Here is a 21459-nt window from a genome sequence, read left to right as displayed (position 1 = left end):
AAACGCTGGTGGTTTTCCCTCAGGAATCCAGACAGCTTCATTTGAAAATGGCTGCAGGCCATTTGACTTCCCTTTTTCTGGAAACTTTTCTGGGAACGCACTTTTCACGTTCCCAGAACAGCACGCCGAAAAAACGGAAGCCAAACAGCCTGCTGCCGTTTTGCAAATGGAGCCATCTGGATTCCTGAGGGGAAGCTGTCATCGTTCAGTGAGTGGGCTGTCCCTGTAAGAGCGTGTGGAAACAGCCTATATGTTGTTGCTAAGTAGGGAATTAGATAGCTGGAAGATACAGCTTCCAGGCCGTCTGCTATAATGAGAGACCTACTACCAGCAACCCTCTTTGTCGGCCACCAGCAAGAGGAAAAAAACACACCACCAGTGTTGCCTGCACTGCTGTGTCACTTCCAGGGAAAACCCAAACGTGATGTTAGGGTAGCTCTAAGAATTGCCAGAAACTCTATAGCTTTAACATACAGTTTCTGATGATTCGTAAAACCACCCTACATCATGTCTGGGTTTTCCTCGGAAGTGATGTAGTGGCACACAGGATATTGCCTCCCCCCAAATCCCTGAGCCTCCTCCCAGTTGCCAAGCACAAGTTTCCCCGATTAGACTATACTGGCTCTTACTTGTTTCCTAACTAACTGGCGTCACAAGATCGGGGCTCCCTGCTCTGCTCAGTGGACGCACCTGTCCCATCTTCAACACTCTTGTGATTTTGTTTCTCTTAATATTTTCCTAATCATTCATGCATGGGCACTATACATCTGTAAAACCAATCTACACATAGGCTCTAATCATGCAATTAATTCCCCCTCAAGATTCTAGCATGGACTCCTCAATTTGGACCTAGGTCCATTTGAGTTGTGCTCTTACTTCCTCATTGCGCATGGGAAACAGGTAAGAGGAGGTATTGTCCAAAGTCAACCATGGAGGCGAAAGGAGAGGAGGCTCGGATTTTTGTGTTTTATTTATTTATTCCCTACTCCCCCTCCCCCATTGGGGACCCAGAAAATCTTACAATATTATTCTCACCTCCTCCATTTCATCCTCACAACGGTAACCCTGTGAGGTAGGTTAGGCCCAAGGTTCCCCAGAAAATGTCTGTGACAGAGTAGGGATTTGAATCTGGATTTCCCAGAACATAGTCAGACTGACCAGCCACAGCACCATGCTGGATCTGTCCCACATTTATACCAACTAACTGGCCAAATTGTAGTGTGGTGGATAGAGTGACAGACTAGGATCTGGAAGGCTCAGGCCACTCTGCCACAGAATGTTGCCTGGGGGACCTTGGGCCAGTTAGAGTAACCCACCTCACAGAGATGTGTTGAGGGTAAAAAAGAGGAGAGAAGTACGAAGTAAGGCACTTTGGGCCCCCATTGGGTAGCAAATGAAGTAAAATAAAATTCAGCTGTCTTTGTACATAACTGTTGTTATCATCTATTTTAGGACAAGGGGGTGATGGCAGAGGTGAGAAAGGAATCTAAATAAAGAAACCAGCATGGCTCTTATTGACCTTCTTTGAAATTCTTCGCTCAAGGCTTTTAAAATGTTTATAGTAAGAACAGCAGAAATTGGCTCCAACTCCAAAAACATTCTAGGTTTTCCAGGAGGAGAGGAGGAGTCCCATTTTCACCAAGCTTAGCATGGGGAATATTTTGGATCTCAATCCTGTTTTATTCCCAGGCTTGACTTAAAGCAGATGTATCTGTCAAAGATCACTCACACAGGTGAGCCAAATTGAGCTGATTAGTTGCTAAGTGTTCGCAGCTGTGAGGTTCCACCATGAGGAAATTGTTGCAGAGATCGTGGCCTGCTAAAAGATGAGATCTGAAACAAAACATTAGGAAGAAACAACAGGACTTGGCTGGGAAGTGATTCCGCTGATATAGACCTTGATAACTTACAGCCTGTGTGCAAAATGCAGACACGCCTCCTCCATCTGCACCTTCACCTTCGCTGTTCGTGCCCAGAACAGATATTGGTAGAGATTGTCAACTCTTAGAAGGCACAAATGGGTGGAGCCTGACCCATGGCCAACCCCTCAGTATGCTTAAGGAGTGGGGCTAGGACAGCCAATTCTGTGTTGGGAAATTCTTGAAGATTTGGGGGTGGAGCCTGGGAAGGGGGGGTGGGGAGGGGAGGGACTTCAGTGGGGTATAGTGACAGAGTCCACTTTCCAAAGCAGCCATTTTTGGAACTGATTTTTGTAGTCTGGAGAACACCAAGAACCACCTGGACAGGCCCAGTAGGCTCAAGGCCCAAGGATGGAGCTGGAGTGGTGGTGGTGGTGGTGGTGGTCAAAGGGTAGAGAGCAGAGTTGCCAACCTCCAAGTGATAACTGGAGATAGAGTTGCCAGGTCCCTTTAGTCCACTGGTGGGGGCCTAGGAACCCGGCACACCCTCTGCGGCGATCAGCGTCCTTCTCGCGCTTGCTCCCAGTGTGCACGATGACGTCACTTCCGGGAAGTGATGCCATCACACGGGTCAAAGGGCGGTCTGGCGTTTGCTCCCGTGCTCACTGAAGGGCTGGATCCCACCCCGTGGGCCCAATTCAGCCCGAAATGGGCACAGGGGTGCACTGCAGCGGGGTGCGGGGACCCGCCCCACTGCCTGGGGGTGTGCCCTGGGGAGTGCACCCCCCACTGGCCAGGTAAATAGGGTCAGGGGGAGGAGGTGGGAACAGGGGATCCCCTGCCCCAGGCGGGGGGTTGGTAGCCCTAACTGGAGATCTTCCAGAATTACAACTGATCTCCAGGCCATAGAGATCAGTTCCCCTGAAGAAAATGTCTACTGTGCAGGGTGGACTCTACGGCGTATTCTGCTGAGATCTCTCCCCTCCTAAACTGCACATTCCTCTACCTTCAAAATCTTGAAATACCTTCAAAAGGGAGCAAGCTAGTGGAAATATTAAGTCATTTAAGGTGCTCAGCATGTGTTCTGTCTCCATTCCCCGCCCCCCACCCCCGGTTCAGAAGAGTTCAGAAAGAAAGGGGAAATAGAAAAGGCAGCCAAAGACAGCTGCATTGTTTATAGAATATGCTTTTGTGGCATAGAAAAGCATGGGCAGAAAACAAAAGTAAAAATTAATTGCAAGCTTAATGCTGCAAAAGTCTGGCACTACAGAAAATTCCTTTGCCTTAAAAATAATTGATAATTAAAAATAGTCTCTCTCCTATTCCTTCCATTATAAGAAAAAAATGCCCCTGGTAACTGGATAGAAGGGAGAAAATCAGGTCATCCCACAGCAAAACTTGCAATGTGACAATAACCCTTGTTATAGACAGCTCATCCATTACCAGGTGGCAGATGGGAGGGACTCGTTCAGCATTCACCAGGCATCCCCGGTTCTTGACTCTGAGTGCTGGTAAGTATGAACCTCTTATGTGGGAGCTGAGATCAACATCAGAACCCGGATCTTGTTCCTTCTGTGTGAGGACCAGGCCTTCATGGCCATATTGTTCCAAGTGACCCTAGGATTAGGGTTGCCAGGACCCTTGAGTCCCCCAGCGAGGGATCGGGAGCCTGGCACTCACCCTCTGCAGTCTTCCTTATGTCTCCTTGCGTGTGCTCAGAGCGAGCATGCGCTCCCGACATGTGTGATGACATCACTTCCGGGAGATGATGTCATCACACGGGTCAAAGGGTAGCCCGGCGTGAGCTCCTGTGCTCGCCAAAGGGCTGAATCCCCCCCCCCACCGCAATTCAGCCCAAACCGGGCCCGTTGCGGGGCATGGGAGCATGCCATGGTGGGGCGCAGAGGTGCGCTGTGCTGTCTGGGGGGGGCGCTGCACCACTGGGGGAGCACCCCAGGGGGCGCACCCCCTTCGCTGGCCAGATAAGTGGGGTCGGGGGGAGGAGGGGGAGCAGAGGATCCCCTGCCCCATGCGGGGGAATGGCAGCCCTACCTAGGATTGTCAGGCTAGCCTGAAAATTCCAGGAGATTTTTGAGGTAAGGTAAAAGGAGGGGAACATTGCATGTCACAGCGATGCTGCAGGATTTCCTCCCATCTCTATGGAAAGACCACAGAGACTGGAGGAATTCCTAGATAGCCACTTGACATGATGACAACATTTCTTGGTCTTCCACTAGAAGTGATGTAGCTGCATCATGTGACATCTTTCCTCCCCATTTCCCCGCCTTGCCACTTCATTGATGGGGTACAGAGGTCTGTGGAACTTGGGCAGGATTTTGCCCACCATCAGCAGGCAACTGTTGGCTAAGCAATGCCTTATTGCAGGAGGCCCCAACGTTGTTGACTTTTAAGTAGACGTGATTGTTCCAGAAGAGCATTTGTGGGTTAGCAGAGTTTAGAGCTGTGGTCACTTACGTGGTTTATTTGTGATTATGACCTGCTGTGATTTCTTCACTCTTATTGCTGAGTTTGATCATGAACGGTTGTATTTGGGGGGGGGGTCCCCTTTAAGTTCTTGTTAGCCGTTTCAAAATCTCCGGAGACTAGCATGTAAAAATTTTAATTAAATAAATTCTGCAGATGGACAGCAGAAAGGGATAACTTGGGGTGACTATTTTCAATATCAAGTTTCTGGATCTTCAGGGAGGGATATGTGGCATTAAATTGCCTCTCTGAAAATGCCTAATTCTCAAGACCAAAAGCATTCTGGGCTACAGTGCTACCTGCTTGCCCTTCTTCCCAAGGCCTGTTGTTTCTTGGATTGAATTAGTCTTCAATCCTCTGTTGATTTAAAAGCCATGAATACCTTTGTTATTTTGGTTAAAGATATACTAGGAAAAACATAATTGCCTTAAAACTGTTCAAAATACAGGCTTTCAACTGTGAAGCTCAAGACAGCATACACAGGTTCTCGAGTCTCATCTTGTCCAGACTCTGAAATTATCTAGAAGGCTTGGAATCAACAAGGTGACTCTACCATAAGCGTGTGTTCTAAAATCTGTGTTCTTCAGCAAATGTACTGTATTTGAATGGCAGACGGCACACTGTCTAAGTGCCTTAGTATTGATGTACATCAATTGTTATAAATTCCCATTTGCCTGTTACCTGAATTGGTCTCCTTGCGAGTAATAGAGAGTGGGGGAATTAGCAGCAAGGAAGATGGCTATGCGAGAGGCGGTAACTACCAGATCTTTTCCACCAATTTTTACTGTCCCTTCACAGATGGCAGACAAGACTGGTGCTTTAAATTCAAAGAGCAATCTTTTATTGAAGAAGAAACACGCATAGGAGTAAATAAAAATGGTTACCCACACAGAGTTGTAGGAAGCTAGTCAGAAGTTGGAATAGAGGGAAGGAGGGGAAGTATAGCTACCTATCCTGAAGAGCAGTCCAGTCCACGGAGGAAGAGAGTATCTTCAAACGTCCAGCATCCTCAGCCAAGAGAGCGAGAGGTTTAAGATAACATCCAGGGAGCAGCACTTCAGATCCAATAAGTGTGCACGATTTGGGCAAAGGCACTATTCTTTTTTTATATATATATAATTAAAATTTTTATTTAAAGAAAAGAAAATAAAGTAAGTTTACATCCATTTTATCATAGAATACAAAGGTACTATTCTTATAGGGTAAAACATACCCTGAGGTGAGAGAGTCCTCCCAGCCATAGGAACAAGGACTCCAACGGTCAGTTCCTGGGAATAACAAAGGTTTGATTACCTTGATTGCTAGCTGCTGGGGTGTGTAAAAGCAAATGCAAAGTTTCTCCTGGAACTGCACAAAAGGGGCAGTTTGTTAATGGAGTCCACTGGAGCTAAGTTGATGAATTTAGTTGGGAAATGTACCTTTCCCAGGAATGAATCATAAGAGCTTATGAATGCTATTTGATTTCTTCTCAATCATGGACAGATCACAGAAGGAGGCAAAGGAATATGCTAACTGGGAAGACACTGTGAGACCTTTGTTGCTCTGGATTCCATTCAGAGCTGGGAGGACTGGAAACTAATCACCGCTGGTTGTTCTGCATTTACACGTGGTATTCTGTTCATGCCTGGGTCTCCCAGGCAGGACTCAGCAACTGCTAGCTGGAACTTCCCTGTTTGCAAACCAAACTGCATTTTAATCCAGGGGCCTTGTGATATAATATCACAGGTAGCTATATTAAATAGCTATTAAAGACAGCGGAGGCCGGGCCGACTGCTTACATGCCCAAGCAGAGACAAATTCCAAGGGCTGCACTGGGTTCATTCCCTTATAGGAGCGAGCACTGAGTACTTCTGGCAAGTTTGCAATATTTGCTTTATTAAGAAATAAAGAGACACTCCTACAAAGCAGCAGATCTGCTAGCTCATATCAGATGCCCAGGGAAAGATATCCTATGGTATCAAGAGATTTCCACTTATTTGTGGCTATGTGCATGTCTCTCCGTCCTTGCCTCTCTCCCTCCCTCTCTCTTCTTCCAAACTCAATTTCTTGAAACACAAACCTTCCCTCTGCTGGGGAGGAGTCATCTTCCTCATGCTCTGCTGAGTACTTGAACAGAGTCATCTCCTGACAATTAGTCCTCACTGAAGAAACATCCACAGTTATTAAGGACTATTATCATTCTTTTCTCCTATTCAGGTCTTGGCTTCAGTCCACTTACGCCTGTCTTGTTCCTGTTGACCAGATCAGACAGCAGTGTTCATGAAAATCTCAAAATGAAGAGTGTGCACCACGGAACTGGATTTATGCACAAGCTATGTAAACTTCAGTTCAGAGCTACCTCAGATTGGGTTTCCAGTCCTAGATGACACCTCCTTCAAAGAATTCAGAGGATGGGGACAAACTATTTGGTGTCACACTGATGCTCAGCATCACTTCCAGTGAGAAACTGGATGTGACATGGTCTTGTTGTGAGTGACCTCTAGAATTCACTCAGAACTTTATGGTTAAACAATAGAGTTTGGGATGATTCCTAGAGCATCACCACAACGCATCCCCTGCTACCATGTTAAGCAGAAGTGGGAAATGGGGAGCCAGTCCTCCTAACCTCAGATTTTGAGGGGCCTCTAAATTAAAAAATAAAGTTATGAAACATGGGTTTTTCTGTTAATGCTGTCAGATGTCTTATACTTGGCATAGTTAAGGGCCTCAGCATGCCTTAATCTTCCCCTTAATCTGCTGTAATCTGCCACTTTATTCAGAAATGTGACTTCTAGAGACCATGGGGAGGGAACTGAACCCAGAACAGAATCTCAGGGCTTAACTACATGGTACAAAGTGCTTGAGTCATGTTGGAATCACAAGAACTTTTAATCAGATGTGAGTTGCAAGTCCCTGCTGGAAATTCCCAGATGTGCAGGAGTCCAATCTGGATCAGGGCCTCAGCGTGTGGCGAGAGGGGGTTTATGCTTCCTCCTCATGCCATTTTCCCAACCTGAAAGGGCCCTGGGGATGCTATTTGCCTTTTGAGTGCCCCATGAGTACTAGTGAGGCACACAGAGGTTTCCCTAGCTGGAAAAATAGCACTTTCAGGGCTGTTTCCAATCAGGAAATTAGCATGGGGAGCAGGGAGAGATACAGATCCTCTCCCCATGCACCATGGTTACAATCTGAATTGGGTCTTCACATGCTTGAAAACTGAAAGCCAAGCTACAAGTGATGAATTACACTTGCCTGGCAAGTGAACAGACTCACGTGTATTCCTCCCTGTTCACTTGCCATTCACTTGCTCTCCACAAGTGGAGCGCAAGTGAATGGCAAGTGAACAGGAAGGAATACACGTGAGGGCGAAGCTACAAGTGACGAATGACACTAGAACAGCAAGTGTATTTCTCCCTGTTCACTTGCCCTCCACTCAATCCACTTGCCATTCAAGTGTCATTCGTCACTTGTAGCTTGGCCCTGAGTCTGTTCACTTGCCAGGCAAGTGTAATTTGTCACTTGTAGCTTGGCTCTCAGTTCCTAGCAGGCAACTTACAATTCAGTACTGCAAATCCTCAGAGCAAATCTGGACTCAACTCAAGGACTCTGTAGCATGTAGTGATGCTCCAAAATCACACCAACAACATTTTAAAAAGATTTTTTGCAGAGGTTTTAAGAAAAGGAACCAGATAGGACAAACTACAGTGTTGTTTCTGGGACAGGGACCATAAGGAAGGTCTGTCCTTGGTCAAAAGGGACAATTGGAGCATATCCATTACATTTGCAGAAAGCAAAACTAATTAGGTTAAACAGTGGCTGTTTTCACACTGCTTGCCGGCCACAGAACATTGCACCAAGCTCCCGGAATGACAGCGTCTTCCTGGCGAGATTTCACACGAAATCGCACCAGGAAGATGCTGTCATTCCAGGAGCTTGGCGCGATGTTCTGTGGCCGGTAAGCAATGTGAAAACGGCCAGTGAGTTTAAAAACGAGTATATATTTATTAACTTTAAATGGGTTATTATACTCTTGCTAAGTTATCTTCCTTGCTAAGTTATCTTCCTTCCCATTTTGATTAAAATATATGCCATCTGAGGTCTGTTTTCCAAAAAGTTTGTTTGCATTTAATGTAAATATCTCTAAATTTTGAACATGTTAGAACTGACACTTCACAAAACCCAAACTCTTTGGACCCGTGAATTGCAAAGGATAATTTGAGAGGCAGGATTTTGCTCGGGAACCATTTTGCATGATTTATAGTGGTCAGTTGTAGGCTGTCTTGCAGAAAAGCAAGGTAGAGGAATGGATTGTGAAATAGCTGTAAAACATAAGGAGTATTGTGAGGAATCAGCTGCGTGATACATGAGCCGGAAGCCTAGAAGCCATGAGGTAATAATCCTCAACATCTGTAAAACTCTACCAGTCAATATTGTTCTCTATAATATATGGAGGACTAAAATCTAGCATACCAACAGAGCTCTACTTATTTCGAATTAAGCACTTCCATGTGGAGTATTTATACATTTCCTTGGCCCAACAAGAAGAAAGATCAGCTGGAGCTCATACCTGGGGAATCTAATGGAAAAACATCACTTGGTTCACTAATGCAACTTTCACTGATTTCTGATCGTTGTTTTACTCCTTGTTAGGTCAAACAAGATGGTGCCTTGGGGTTCAGTGGAATGAACAGGGGTGTGCACCAAAAAAAAAATCAGAATTATTCAGACCCAGATATCTGAAATATCATGTATATTCAGTATCCCTGATATTCAGTTCGAAAAATGCTAGTATAATATTCAGATCTGAGTTTCAGCTCCATATTAGGCTCCACTATTCCCCTATCTGGAGCTCTGGGGGACATTTTTTTTGCAAACTCCACCAAAATTGCAGAGAACCTACTCCTTCATGTACACTTCAGAACCTCCATGTTTAAAGAAGAATAGACCAAAAGATCCAATTCTATGGCCCCCTGAATAAGGTGCCCACAGCCACTCTCCATTGTTTCCTATGTGGGGGGGAGTCTAAGGATTTCCAGGACAAAGAAACTTAACCAAACACACAGGGGCAAGCCAGTCCCAATGCAAGCAGCACCAAAAAAGCACAACAGCACCAAAGCCAAACCAGAAAATCCCAGCAGAACCAATGTGAAACCAGAGAAGCTCAGCAGAAGCAAAGTGAAGCAACGGACCAAGAGAACCAGCGTCATTCACAGAAGATAGGCAGAACCCAGGCCAATGTGATAACACCACAAAACTATGCAGCGGCAGAACCACCAAGCTGGCACAAGCGCAGCCAGTCACCTGGCAATGGCAAGTAAGAACAGATACACACCCCAAGTTGGTATAAGGGCCCTATCCCAAGGAAGGCTTCAGAAAGCAAGAAGGTGGGGTCATTTGGGGTGACCCAAGCTCTCCTCTCTCTGCCATCCGTGCAACCTACTCGGTGGTCCGGAGGAGCCTTGAGGCAGAGCTGCAGCAGCTGCCCCTCATCACTGGCCCTCCTGTTTCCCCCCACCCCTGTAAAGAGGAACTCAAAAACAACACAACGGCATTTGCTAGCTTCATTTTGGGTATCTTTGTGGGTTTGCATTCTACTTGTTTTAAAGCATTGGCAGGGTGTTCTCTTTTCCTAACGTCTCTCTGAATCTTCCTGTTCCAAGGGCAATAGAGCAACATCTTTGGTGCTGGTGTTCTCAGTTTTCTGCACAGAATTGTGCCAGGGTCCAATGAGTGTTCTGGTTGGGCTGCTGATTTTGTGTCTGTGTGTGTGTGTGGGGGGGAGGGATTCCAAGTTAGAAATGAGGATTTTATAAAGTGTAGCAACTGGATAAACTGTCCTTCTGCTTTTCTACCTGAGTTTTAATTTTTGGGAAGAGCACTTTCTCCCACACTCAAGCATGGCACAGGTGAAGTTCCAGTGAGTGCATACTTTGCTGATCAGGCAATACTCCAGCCAGGCTGCCAGGACCTGCTTCTGGCACAGCTGACGAGTAGCCTTCACGCTGCACGGGACTTGGCCTGTGATGCACCAGCATCTCATTACGAGACACTGGAATGCATGAGTCACAGTGTCCAGTGTTCTCATCTGACGAAGAGAGCTGTGGTTCTCAAAAGCTTATGCTACAGTAAAGTTGGTTAGTCTTAAAGGTGCTGATGAAGAGAGCTGTAGTTCTCGAAAGCTTATGCTACAGTAAAGTTGGTTAGTCTCAAAGGTGCCTACTGGACTCTTTTCTGTTTTGCTACTGCAGACTAACACGGCTAACTCCCCTGGATCAGTGTCCGGTTTGGGATCTTCAAGTTTCAGAGCCAGACACATTGCATCCCTCAGTGTAAGTTGGTGGGCCATGCAGTAAATGCAATTGAAGTGCACATGCCCTGCCACTGCCCAGCTGTTTTTGCCACCAACATTCACCATATATTCCATGGTGATGGCCCTGCTTACCCCCTGCTCTCGTTGCCTCTTGATGGTGGCAGAGATGTTCTCCACCATGTGTACCTTGTCAAGAACCTTGGCATGGAACAAAGCCTGACAGTAGCTGGCCCAGCACTCTCCATCTCATCCTGCCTGACATGGGCTGTCCCACCCCGCCCAGAAGGTCGTTGTCATTGGGTTGTCACCAGTGTACAACAGTGAGAAGTAATCATGCTGTAACTGAGAGCAGGTCCAGATCTCCTGGTGGCATAGGACAACTACGCCTTGGCACCTTAGTCCTGCTTAGTGTGTTGGTAACAGGGAACGTGTACCAGGACAGCCATCTTTGAGCAATACGTGGAAGCCGACAAAACACGTGCTCCACTGTTGGGTTATGACCTGTCCTTTCCTGCTTTGAGGACAATGAATGGTTGAGCTTCAAGAAAGAGTATTTCCAGAGTATTTGACCAGCCTGTGAGCCTACGAAATTGCCATCCTGAGTTAGATCATTCGTCCACCTAGCTCAGGATAGTCTACTCTGTCTGGCAGCAGTTCTCAAGCAGGCAGAAATCTTTTCACTAGAGATGTCAAGGTCTGGACATGGGACTTCCCAAATGCAAAAGCATGCTTTTAAGCCCTGAATTGCAGCTCCACTCATTGCAGCAAAGAGGAATGTGGGTGTGTGCCTTCTTTCATGTTTGATTCTGTTAGAAGGGGAGCACTGAGTGCAGTCCCTTTTCCCAGGTTTCAGAGGGGGACAAACCAAAGAGTTTGCAAGATAGAGAGGTCAGGGCATCTGTTTACTGCTCTGACTAGCCTTTGAAGTGCAGATCGCTATTCTCAGGGCTTCCTCCTCATGATATCCTTCTCTTCCTGGCTTTGTCACAGCCACTCCACCTTATATCTCGTCTCTCCATCTTACAGCCATGAATACAGGACTTGTCCAGCCATCCATGTCCATCCTTAGATTAGATAGGTAGATAGGATCCATCTCTCCTCCTTTCCTATCAGAGTATGGAGTTCCTACAATAAAGAACTCTTATTTCCTTTTTAAATATAGACAAGTATATAGTTTGTTATTTTCTCTCCTACACTCACACCAGACAGCATAACCAGCTCGCCCCACCATAATCATGCTTTTACTGCAAATCATATAACTCTGCTAAAGGCCCAGCTATGGCATCGTTTAAATAAGTTTCCGAGGTCAACATACGATTTATTTATCAGATTTATCCTTCGATTGATGAAGTGATGATTTACAGTGGCAGTGGCAGTGTACCCTGAAGTTATTCTCCTCTTAGGTCCCTCTGGATATTTCTCATTTTATCAAAATACCGTCTTCCAGTGGAGTCGGGGACAATTTCTTATTTATTGGCGGATACTATTCCAGAAATTACAGTCTCAGTGGCGCAATTTCTGGCAATAATAATTTCACTGAAACGCAAAATCAGTTTCAAATAAGTTTTAGGTGAGACTCAGCACAGTCGTCTGCATTTAGATATAGTCAAGTTCTATCCTTATATTTACATGCTGGATTTTAATTATATGACCCATTTTATCTATTTTATAAAATATCCTATTTATCATATGTTTTTTATCTTATAGATCCTGTACTTTTAAGCTATTGTTATTTAGTAATTGCATATTTGTACTGGATTTCAACTGTATTAAGTTATGCTTAAGGCCAATGGCCATATACGCAGAATAAATGATTATGATGAAATTATTCTCCCATGGGTCAATCAACCTCCAGCAATGTGATGGGGGGGGGAAGTAAAGTGAGGGGCTGCAGAAAGAGAGGAGAATTGGCAAAGATTATCTTCCCCCTCTATGGTAAGCAGGAAGGCAGTTTGGGAACCATTCCTTGGCCGTTTCCACACGGCTTACCTTATTCTGCAAAATAGCGAAATCTCGCGCAAAATCTCGCGAGAAGACGCTGTTATCGCGTTTTCTCGCGCGAGAACAGCGTCTTCTCGCGAGATTTCGCTATTTTGCAGAATCAAGTAAGCCATGTGGAAACAGCCCTTTACTCATCATTAGTACATGTCTGTCTATATATGTACATTTTTGCATACGTGAATATCTGTGTCATAGCGCCTCCCCCGCAAAACCAGATCAATAAGGCATCTGCTTCCAATAATACCTGTTTACATATTAGGGTGCAGTACAAATTTGTAAACATGAACATTTGAAACTTTGGGAGGAAACGATACCAGCCCCCCTCCCCTTTTATTGAAACAACATGTCTGAAGTGGCTGAGCCACACATGTAAACAGTTGGGAGGGTGTACAGGTTTTAAATAGTGTGTGTGTACCTTTCTGCCTGCTTCATATTGCCATCCGCTCCAGGTTTGTTTATATAATTCTGATACAAATTATCATCTAATTGCAGACCAAACTCAAGGAGATTAAATATATATATCTGAAGGAACAGATATCAAAGCAGCAAAGCCACCACCGTTTCAAGCTGTGCGTTCGGTTTCTTTTAAACGTCTACCGTAAACATTACTAAATTCTGGGGAAACCAGCTGGGAAACTGAACTTGGATACAAGATGTATTCCTGAATGTTGGCTGCTGGAGTTTCAAATCGTAATACCATTTCAAAGGGGCTGTAAAATCACAGGACTTCAAGCGCTGTCAAATCCATTCCCTCAGTTCTGTAAATGTAAGCAGACGTTGCTGGAAAAAGCTTTAAATCAACCTCTCTTGTGCAAGGTTGAAACGTTTATTATGGGGCAAGTTGTTAAGAAACTGTAAGTGTAAGCAGGGTTTTTTTTCAGCAGGAACGCAGTGGAACAGAGTTCCGGCACCTCTTGAAAATGGTCACATGGCTGGTGGCCCCGCCCCCTGATCTCCAGACAGAGGGGAGTTTAGATTGCCCTCCACGCTGCCGGAGGGCAACCTAAACTCCCCTCTGTCTGGAGATCAGGGGGCAGGGCCACCAGCCATGTGACCATTTTCTCCGAGGGCAACCCACTGAGTTTTCCAGGAAAAAAAGCTCTGAGTGTAAGGAGTCCGGAGGAAAGCTGGCAGTGGGCCAGTTGAAGCAGGAGTGGACAGCGTTCTCTCTCCCCCAACCATTGTTCTGATCGTACAGCCTATAAAGTAATCAATCAGGATTTGGTTGAATCCTTCCTCCAAGGAGCTTAGGTCAGCCTGACCCCATTCTAGCGGTATCGGAAGAAGTGAGCTGTGACTCACAAAAGCTCATGCCCTGCCACAAATTTTGTTAGTCTTATAGGTGCTACTGGACTCTTGCTCTTTTCTACTGCTACGAACGCACTAACATAGCTACCCATCTTGATCTGATCCCATTTTCCCACACAAAATACCCTGCGAGGAAGGTTGGGCTGAGAGAGAACAGCTGTCCCAAGGTCACCTAGTAATTTTCAGGGTTTGTGAGGGTTTGAACCCAGAGCGTCCCATGTCAAAGCCAGCACTCTAACCACTACATTCCACTGTCCCAAGCTATGGCCCATTGTGCAGAAACTGGTAGACTTACAGACCTGGGAATCTCAATTTTCTATTAAAACAAATGTTTGTAACCTTGAAGCTGTGAGATAGGGTTGCCAACTGCCTGGAGAAAAAGTGTCCTGTCCCCTTTATAGGGGCTTACTCGAATCTTATTTGCCAGGTAAGGTTATTTATCTCTGTTCAATGAAAAGCTTTAACCACCCATTTCCACATCTCATTAAAGGGACAGGACATTTTTTTGTCCAGACTTGTTGGCAACCCTAGCAATGAAGCGTGCAGCACAACAACACAACCCATCCAGTGGAGATGAGGGGAGCTGCTGTAGCACAGTGGTTAAGTGGTTCGGCTGCGAATCAGCACTCTCCTGGTTTGAACCTCCCTCCTGCCATGAGCTCAGTAGGTGGCCTTGGGTCAGCCATTCCTCTCAGCCCAGCTCCCCATCCGTATTGTGGGGATAATAATAATACTAACTAGTTCACGGCTCTAGGTGAGGCACTAATCTGTCTAGAAGAGCGGTATATAAACGCAGTTATTATTATTATAGATCCTGAGGAGTTAGCCGTGTTAGTCTGTAGTAGCAAAATCAAAAAGAGTCCAGTAGCACCTTTAAGACTAACCAATTTTATTATAGCATAAGCTTTCGAGAATCAAGTTTTCATGAGGTTGATGGATTTCCTCTCTTTTTTCATGAGGTTGATGGATTGCTTATGCTATAATAAAATTGGTTAGTCTTAAAGGTGCTACTGGACTCTTTTTGATTTAGTTATTATTATTAGAGCATACAGAACTGAGTGGGTGCCAAATGAAGAACTCTGAAAAGAACAAGAAAGAAGCCCATGTGCTCCAACTTATTTATCAGGGATGGGCCTCATTTTCAGATCTGTGTCCCCGGAACATCACTGTCCCTAATTGGTCCATTCTTTGTTTTGGAGAAAGATTTTGGAGAGAGCTTTTTTTTTTTTTTTTTTTTAAATGATACTGTGTTCATCGTGTACAAGTTAGTCATTCTTCAGGACTCATCCCCCCTCCTCTGGGTCTCTAGAGATTAGCTTAATGTGCCATGATCAGGAACCTGCTGCTCAGACAGGAATTGAACTGGGGACCTTCTGCATGGAAGGCGGATACTCTACCAGTGACCCACAGCCCCCTCCCCTTCAGTCTGAGAGTCTACAACCTCTGAAACACCCGTAACTATTTATATACTGTAAATCCTTACAAAACTGGAGCTGAAACTGAAAAAGAAAATGATACTACAACTGATTTCCAAATGCCTCTGCTTCAGGTGCCGCAATAGGGCAGGCTTTTGCATTAAGCAAGTAGAAAAGAGCCTCAGCAATGGTTAACAGGGAAAGAGTCCGTCCGTCCGTCCGTCCGTCCGTCCGTCCGTCCGTCCGTCCGTCCGTCCGTCCGTCCGTCCGTCCTATCTATCTATCTATCTATCTATCTATCTATCTATCTATCTATCTATCTATCTATCTATCTATCTATCTATCTATCTATCTATCTATCTATCTATCTATCTATCTATCTATCTATCTATCTATCTATCGCCTTAAGCAGATATAGAGATGGAGTCTATCAAGCAAATAGTGTGAGGACAGGGCCGTGATTATATGGATGGGCTGGCTCTTTACCTCACCGGGAAAGTTCCCAGTTGGCTGCTGCCCTGGGGGCTGCGGGCAGCCAGGTTCAAGCTGAAACAAGCCCCAGTGCGGAACTACTCACCTTGAACCTGTCCAGTGTGGGCGCAGGTCACCTGGTGCATCCATCACTCTTCTACCATTCAGGTGCAAGTTGAACAGTGGTGCCTGAGGGGGCAACAGAGGGGTTGATGTCCGTCATTGCTACTAATCCCTACACTTATCTATGAAATATCAGAGTGTAAGTGTCTCTGTCCTGGGACTGTCCACCAGCCAGAATAAAATGCAGCTGTGCAATCTACAGAGCTCAGCTGGTGAAACTGAACTAAACATGGTAGCCTTCGAGGCTGATTGGCCATTGAACTTACAGGGAACATTTTCCCAGTGGGGTGCTTCCCTAGAGGGTAACAAGGAGCAAGCAGAGTCAAGCCCCAGGAATTCTGCCAGTGCCTCTGGAACCCCTGGCTCAGCAGCAATGATGTCTGGTGGCAGCTGACCAACTACCCCAGCCCATGGGTTGGAGGAGGCAATGGATGAGCCAATGCCCATTGTTGACACCGTGGACCCAAGAGGCCCTGCGATGCTGGCTTGTAGCACAGCAAGGGGCGCTCAGCATGGCTTGCTCCAGGGCCATTTCCACTTCCCAGTCTGCCCCAGATAGCCTAGTTTATGCTGGCTTGCTGGAATGTACTCAAAGAGCTTATGCTTGCCTCCACACGACGGAGAACTAGGATTCAAATGTCATAGCAACCCTTCTCTGCTTAAATAGAGCCTTAGTGGGATGTTATTTAGCAGGTGATACTATATTCTTCCTTGCCATTAAGAGGGGCCATGGCTCAGTGGAAGAGCTTCTGCTCTGCATGCAGCAGGCCCCAGGTTCAATCCCCGGTATCTCCAGTTAAAAGGGCCAGGGAGTAGGCGATGTGAAAGTCCTCTCTCTCAGACCTAGTAGACTACACTGACTCTGATGGACTGTTGGTCGGTTCAGTATAACTTTCATGTGTGTTTTAAAACTTCAGCTGGCCATTTCTACACATTAAGTTTTTATTAAAGGGGCAGCTCATTTTGACTCCAGGCATGTTGGCAACTCTGGGATGGGGCCTGTCCTGGAGTCCACCTGGTAGGTGTGAGGATTTAACCAGTGTTTTCATTTCAGTCATGAAAGAGTTAAACTATTTGTGTTACTTACTTAATTAGTAAACTTACTTTGAGTGTAACCATTAGGGCTTTGAGTGAATTTCTCTGCTGTAGAAAGGGGAGTCTCCATGAATAATGAAATAGAATTAGGATTTTCTATTGGGCAACTTGTTTATTGGGGAGGGCAGTTAAGTGATGCTATATACTGAAGTTTTATTGCTCTTTATTCACTCTCTCAACTACTCTCTCTCTCTCTCAGTCTTTTTTCAGTTACTTTTCATGCAAGAAGTAGTCATCTTAGCAATTCATTATTTTCTTCAAATGTAACCCTATTTTTATCCTTTAGTAAAGTAATTTTACAGAGCTATACCGGAGTGTGTGAGTCTATTCTCATTACTTCCAATGTGCAATCTTTGCACCAACTCTGCTATATTTTCCTACAGTTGGTACTTGCTGTAAAGCTGGGGGGTGGGGGGTGGCAGGCAGAGAACAAGAACAGAAAAGGCCAAACCGGCAGCAGGATGAAGTCTTTGTAACCCCGCTCAACTGTCCCCCTCTTTTCTCTTATGAATGAACCAACGTGATAGAAAGGGACTGTTCTCACCTGTCACAATTTGAGTTGTACCAACATTAAAAGGAACATAATAAATCAATCCATTTTAAAAGCCTTTCTCCTATTCTCTCCTGTGACGGACTGCACTTGAAAGTAAGAGTGGAACTACAAGTGACAAAAGGCACAGATTGGACACTTGTCAGCTTCCCTCAAGTTTTGATGGGAAATGTAGGCAGCTTGGTGGAATGTTATGTTGGACAAGTGACAGTTGAAAAGTCCATTGGACAGCAGTCAGAGAGCCAAGCTTCAAGACTAGGATGCCTACATTTCCCATCAAAACTTGAGGGAAGCTAACAAGTGTCCAATCTGTGCCTTTTGTCACTTGTAGTTCCGCTCTAAGTTTCCTACGTGTGGCAGGCAGAGAACTGGGAGGGAAAGAGTTAACTTTTGATTGAGTGACAGCCTGCTCCCTCCTCTCTGATTGGTCAGTTAGAACCCAGCCAAAGGGCTGATGGTTTCTGTCAGGATTGTTCAGAGTTTGTGAGTGAGTCTGACAGGGAAGGTTTCACAAGTTCCCTTCTGGAGTGAGGAAAGAGGAAACTTTTGCCTTAATCGTAACATCCCAGTCTATTTGAGAATTCGTAGTATAAGTGTCAGCAGAAGCTGAAGCCCGCTTGACACAGATACCATAAAACTGGGAGTGTGTTTTGACAAGAGTGATTGTGTAGTAGGGCCGTTTCCAGACGGCTGACCTGCACCCGGGACGTCGCGCCGATATTTCGCGTTTTCCCCGGCACGATCCGAAACGTGGCGCGACGTCCTGGGTGCAGGTCAGCCGTCTGGAAACAGCCTAGGTTAGACTCCCTTTCAAGCCAAATGCAGAAGGGTTATATCTTCTTAGGAGAAGACTAGTTTTATATGACAAATATGCAGAACCTGAGCAGAGAACTCTAAAAAGCACTCCCCTCACCATTTTATCTACTGATATTTTAGAGGAAGAAGATGCATATTTAATTCACAAAAATCTTTGGCTAAAAGCGATTATAAATTATACTCCGTCCTGTTAACATTCAGGAGTCTAATAATACTAATTGATTAGGAGAGAATTTATTTGTATATCCTTAAAAGAGCAGTGCATATGTGAAGGAGGCTACTTTCAGACTTTACTGTAATCCATGGTATATTTAAAACATTTGTACAACAAAACTCTGCTGAGTCTTCCATTGTTACAAATTCTAGTTTGTGCATAAACCACATATGAGTTGCTTGTTTCCCTGCACAGAAGATATCCTCCCCCTATTGGTACTTCTGTGGCCTGGTGGCTGCAAGGACCAGTCCTTCTCCCCAAACTGTGGTTTGTGAATTCAGACATCATAACAAGACACAATAAATAGAAACTGTGGTTAATCATCTAGCTATGGACCCTTGTTCAAAAACTCTGGTTTGGCACCAGGCAACACCCCCCCACCACCACCACTTGTAGGAATATGTCCAAATGGGCATCACTATTAACTGGAGTTTTATTAAACCACGTTTTATTGTTATTGTGTGAATGGCCATTTTACACTGCTTACCGGCCAAGGAACATCGTGCCAAGCTCCCGGAATGACAATGTTTTCCTGGTGCAATTTCGTGCGAGAACAGCAGTTCTCGTGTGAAATCACGCGAGGAAGATGCTGTCATTCTGGGAGTTCTGCACAATGTTCCGTGGCCAGTAAGCAGTGTGAAAATGGCCAATGGTGCCCAAGTGTGGCAGGTAAAGACGACAACACGAGAAACAGAATTTGCCATCTGTCGTCATCTGATGGGATGATGAATAGGGATGATGGGTGGCCTATGATGGAAGGAGACGGGTATCTTTCTGGCTGGCACGGTATCGTATTTAGTCATTTTGATCTTCGTGGAAGGGTCCCAAGTCTCCTACCAAACCAGCATCAGATCAAGTTAAGAACGGCTGGGGACCTTTTCAGGATACTGCTACTGAAATTCCAAATATTCACTGCTCAGGTAGATTGCTCCTTTTCAGAAGCTCTTGAACAAGGTCTCCAACCTTTTTGAGCACCTTTGGAATTCTGACATGAGGTGGTGGGCACAATCACAAAATGGCTGCCAGTGCCATAGGAGCAGAAGCCAACCACAAAATGGCTGTTGCTGGGGAAGAGTCATGCATGCAGAGGAGTACAGAGGAAAAGAGAGGCAATATTTAAAAAATACATTGGGAAAGAGGATAGAGGGACAATAAATCCAATACTATAATGGCAGCAGATGCTGGAACAATGTTATTATAATCTGCTCAGCCAGTCCGATCTCCAGTGCCCAATCAGAAGCCTTTCTGGGCATGGACTCCACTCACTTTCTAAAAACATTCAGTGGGTGCCAAAAAAGGTGTTGGCAGGTGCCATGGTGCCTACAGGCACTATGTTGGGGACGCCTGGGCAAAAGGTATATAGTATGGTAACCCTGCTAACAGAAGGTTGTACGAAGCTGGTCAGTGCCCCGGAAGTGAGAAATCTCCTGGCAGCTTCATGAATACTGTCCTGTTCCATCATAACACAATATAAATATAACAATTTGGGTAGAAAACTGTGCCTGGGTTTATTGTCGAAGGCTTTCATGGCCGGAGAACGTTAGTTGTTGTAGTTTTTCCACGGCCATACAGCCCAGAAAATCTACAACAAGTAACTATGCCTGGGTTGTTTACACTGCAGAATCTAGTGCTCCTCCAAGCAAAATCTTTCCCTGCAGCTAGAAAACTAACAATTCAGGTGGAGGAAAGTGGCTCTAGTCTTCTCCCTGACACGCTATTTTTCCAGATGCATTTTTTAAAGTATGGAAAAAACATTCAGTCAGGTAAGCCCCCAGTCCAGCCATATACATACCACCTAGGTCTACAAGACCATAGTATTTGCAATTGGTATGTGAATATCAACAGGGAAAAAAGAGTGAGAAAATATACTTAAGTGCTTTACTCATTGGACAATGGTTAGAGGTGGGGGGAGCCAAAGGTTGAAGCATCGGTCTTTTAAAAAACCAAGGAAATCAATGTGGCTATGAAAAGATATTCTCAAAATAAGTTTGAGAGTAAAGAGAAAGATACAAGGTCTCATGAAGATAGCAATCCAATCACTGTAACCTTGCACTACTAAAATTCTGCTGCAAAGTGCAAATATTAAAAAGGATGGATGGACATTTTGTTTAGACCCACCCAAACAACAGAAATTAGCAGTTTCCAAGTGTGGCCTGGGCCTTTAACTTACTGGGACAGTTCCCAGTGGGTCACTGGCAGCCAAGAACAAGCTGAGCCAAAAGGGGTCCACTCAGCTTGGACCTGGGCTACAATTCTGATAACACCAAGGCGTGTAGTCTCGCACACTGGGTAAACCTCCACTCATGGCATTGTGGGTGGAGCCCCAAGTCCAAGTTCAGTGGACCCTGCATACTTCCGGCACTGCGGGGGCCGCTTGGCTTAGCTTGATCCTGGGCAGTTTTAACATCCCGATCTGCCTCCATCTTCTGCCATACAAAGATCTGTCTCTGCTTGTAGGCGGTTTGTTGCTATCTGTATCTTGTCCTGATGACCAGGGCTTTTTTTCAGCAGGAACGCGGGGGAACGGAGTTCCGGAACCTCTTGAAAATGGTCACATGGTTGGTGGCCCCACCCCCTGATCTCCAGACAGAGGGGAGTTGAGATTGCCCTCCGCGCCGCTGAGCGGCACGCAGGGCAATCTCAACTCCCCTCTGTCTGGAGATCAGGGGGCGGGGCCACCAGCCATGTGACCATTTTCTCCGAGGGCAACCCACTGAGTTCCACCACCTATTTTCCCAGAAAAAAAGCCCTGCGGATGTCCCATGGCTTCCTCCGTCATGACGTGAAGTGCTTGACAGTCAACAATCCATCAGTCTTTGGCAAAGAGCTTGAAA

This window comes from Eublepharis macularius, chromosome 13 (assembly GCF_028583425.1).
Source record: "Eublepharis macularius isolate TG4126 chromosome 13, MPM_Emac_v1.0, whole genome shotgun sequence".
NCBI lineage: Eukaryota > Metazoa > Chordata > Lepidosauria > Squamata > Eublepharidae > Eublepharis > Eublepharis macularius.
Note: the sequence above shows the minus strand (reverse complement) of the source record.